Genomic DNA, 3854 nt, shown 5'->3' on the forward strand with positions numbered 1-3854 from the left:
AGTTAAAGTGTGTTCCCCCTTGCTTATCTTTATTAAAAAAAAAAAAAAAAAAAAAAATCACCAAAATCTGGGGCAAGTAAAGACTCCACTTGGTCAGCTATACTCAGTTACTATACTTCCTACGAACAACTTGGAAGGCCAATTTAAGAGCACAACAAGAACATGAGAATCTCAGAAGCTTCCTGAATCTCAATTAATCCACACGAGAGAATTTTAATAAAATCCCCTATTTTTCTTTAAACTCATGATGATTTTTATCTCGGTTGCAGTGCTGGAAATATAATTGTCACGTCTTAAAATTTTAGAGACCACGAATCCTTTGCAAAATGTTTCTCAAAGCCTATGAAGGCCAGAAGACAGCTGTTACAGTTCTGAAATTCCGTGTTAGTTCCAAACCTGAACAGCTCAGGTTTCTAAATGAAGGCAAACACCTCTCCGGTCAACCACTGTCAGCACTCCCTTCAAGGCAGTTCTTCATTTGCATCTATTCACGCAGCCCAGCTTTCACCTAGACTTGCTTCATGTAGAGCTTCATACAACAAGGTAACATGTGTTTGTGTCTCTCTAGCAGAAGAGCACTAGCTATCTTCACCTTTATGAAACAGGTCAGTTATTTAACTCTTCATGAGACTTACAAATGTAAAAAGAATAAAAAACAAAGAGTTTTACAGTAAAATTAGAAAAGCAGCAAAGAAGAAAGCTGAGCAGAAGCAATAAAGTCCAGTTTCCCACGAAATGCATGTCCTGTGCCCCTTATCCTCAACTACTACGAAGGCAATAATCAGGTTCTTCACTACACTCCACTGGAGTACATCAAATGTCCCTTTGTCCCTCTTCCACTTTGGTTAATCACTGGGACACAGCAAGTTGCAATAGGAGTTGCAACTAGTTCCCACCCACACATTGATGAGGAAACTTATGCATAACCAGCAAGTGGTTCACGGCACACCGAGCAGGACCCATCAGCCTTGAGTTTTCACAGCAGCCTTTGCTACAGTGCACAAGTTGGCTTTGTGCATCTCCAATATCCAGCAACTGCCTGAACCAAAATTTGGAAGTACTGAAGAGCTTTGAATACTCTTCCCTCTTGCAGACGTGTTTAAAGCTCAGCAAAAAGCTTCATGGAGCTTTCATAATGAAGGACTGGAGAAACAAGGTAACCAGATACACTCTGGATTCTTAGGACAATGAGATAAAGCATGTAATGCCAAGTAGATTTCCACAACCCTTTTGCTTTCTTTAACTATGCCCTCCTGATCACTAGTCTTTTGAAAATATATCTATAAAGAAAAAAACCTCACCAACTCCTGTGAAAACTAGGTGTCCTCTATTAGAGTAGGATGCAGTTTACCTAAACCTCAATCATGTTTGTACCTAAATCCAACTAAATTCCAAAATACAGTATGCCCACTTCCCAGAGCTGCTTAAACCTCTGAGGTGACTCATTCCAGTCAATCACCCCCATGCTGCTTCCTCTTCTCCATTTCTCTCTCAAGGAAAGAGAGAGACCCTGACCTTCAACAGGCAGATCTGTCCTTTGGAGATAGAGGCGTTTGATTCAGTCAGAGAGAGGAAGGCACTGAAAGCGAGGGCTGAAAGCGTGTCCTGTTACTTTTCACTGACTCCTTAGAATTCAAAGGGTACAATTCACGTGACCTGGATTGGCCCACAGCAGGAAGGTAACCAAGTGAGGGTCCATCACCCTATCTGGCACAGTACTCAACGAGATAATAGCTAATCCTTTGACAAGAACGCCCTTTGTTCTCAATTACACATTTACGACGGGGCAGACTCACTTTCTATCTTACACTTACTCTTTTTTAAAGAGAATGGACCAACAGTCCTGTGAAAACTATTACTAGAGGCAGTTGTCATGAGCAAGCTGCTGATACTGGGCAGCTAACATACACCCCTCAGCTGCAAACCAAAATCAAAACCCTGTGCAACTAGAAATAAGTTATTTCCCTGTGGAACTGTCTGTAACTGTCCTCCAGCACATAAAACTCTTTCAGACGTCTAAGAGATAACAAAAAAATCTGAATTCCCTGCTGCCCAGAGAACTCTCCGTGAAACCATCAGTATTTTTGATTGCTTTCAAAACAGTACCAATCTCTTGCAGTTTTACTTACTGAAAACAACCTTTGTACCAGCTGCACAACTTCAGCAAGTCTGAGAACCAAAAATGAAGTGTGCACAACAAAGGAGTAAGAACCAGGCTGACTCCACAAAAATGTTCTTTAACCTCCCTCAAACCAGTAAGCTTAAAAGCTTCACCAACTAAGCCCAGTTCCTAACAAGCTTTGCCTCACTATGAAGTATCACAGAATTCAGCCTATCAATTTTGACTATGGACTTGACTTTTTTCCTAAACTCCCAGGAGTTCCTTAATGCACTAATTACAGTTAAAATTAAGGGTAACATACTTTACATCCTCAATTCAGAATACTTTTATTTCAAATTAATACAAATTTCTCAAGGGAAGATGCCAATATATTCAACATTAATGAGTATTAAATCAGTACTATCTTCTTTCTTTAAATTTCATCCCTTTTTAGTTCAAGTACCTGAGAGCAGCCTGGAAGAAGGTGGGAAATTAGCAGGGGAGGAATCACTTTATATCTGCTCAGTAGAAGACATACAACATCAGCAAGTGAGGTATTTGCTGCCCTCATCTCCTGTTGATAGGAGGACCTTAGACCGATGTACCATCAGACCGGTCAAAGTTTGACCAGGATACAATAAGAGACAAGGAGCACTACGTATCAAGGTTTCACACTAACATATCGAGATTAAAGACTGTTACAGAACTCCAGAGCAAGAAAACACCAAAACTACACTTTTGTCTCACAACATGGACTTTTCCTTCAGGTTATTTCCACAATCATGGAAGTATGCATGGCTTGCAGAATTGGCATTCAGGGGGTCTTGAAAGTTCTCCAAGATGGAGCTTACAGTATCTAGGGAAGCGGATCTTCATTGAGTGCTGAAGTTGGGTAAAAAGAATTAATGGTAATAAGATGCCCACTGTCAAGACTGAATTCAAACATTATTTCATAAGTCAGAACTTGCATGTTCTTTCCAAATTACATTGAGATTCCATGAACGCCGGTATTTGAACTAACACAGAGAGATGACAGTCCTACACAAGTAAGTATTTGAAAACCATCTTTTTACAAAATATAAAATGCAAGTACATGAAAAATTGTTTGAATTAATTCAAAAGTCAAATAGACTAAACCTTAAATGCTTCATTAAGTGCTGGCATTTGATACAGGTAGAGTTAGCATAAGCAGAGCAACTACAAAATTATATTCCTTTTAAAATTGGAAATACACAATGCAAATATGTGGAATATTGTTTGAACTCATTCATAGATCGCATTAGTTATAGTAAATCCTAAATTAAATTTATAAGTATTTCCAGACATTCTCACTGCCCATTTTCTGATGAAAAGAGGTATTTGAAACAGATAAGGGTAATCTACCTAAAAGAAAAAAAAAAGTCTCTCAGCTACAACTTTACATTTTCTTCAGGTACTAAGGTACCTAAAAGGAACAAACGTCGAGTTTACATTTTGTCATTAAATCACAAGCCGAGTGCCTATGTTACCAGAGCAGTTTCACACTAGTTATGATAGGAAGCTATTGACATACTTGATCGTCTTCTTGTCTTGTGCAAATCAGAGCAGTAACTGCTGAATTCAGATGATTCTCTCCTCCCTGTTTTGCATGTACTCCTGTTGGCACACAACCATTTCTAAACTGCCCAGACTATTTTCTGCTATTCATTCTACCAACTCCAACAGGAATATCTTCAGTCACTCAGTTCTCTTTACAGATGCACTGTACTGATAA

At 39.1% G+C, this 3854-nt stretch overlaps 1 protein-coding gene across 1 annotated transcript in view; it reads right to left on the reverse strand.

Moving 5' to 3' along the window:
* Positions 1-3854, reverse strand: part of ERP44 (endoplasmic reticulum protein 44) — a 35309-nt gene that overhangs the window by 16736 nt on the left and 14719 nt on the right. The window lies entirely within an intron of this gene.

Source organism: Buceros rhinoceros, unplaced genomic scaffold (genome assembly GCF_000710305.1).
Source record: "Buceros rhinoceros silvestris isolate BGI_N320 unplaced genomic scaffold, ASM71030v1 scaffold279, whole genome shotgun sequence".
In the NCBI taxonomy this organism is placed as follows: domain Eukaryota; kingdom Metazoa; phylum Chordata; class Aves; order Bucerotiformes; family Bucerotidae; genus Buceros; species Buceros rhinoceros.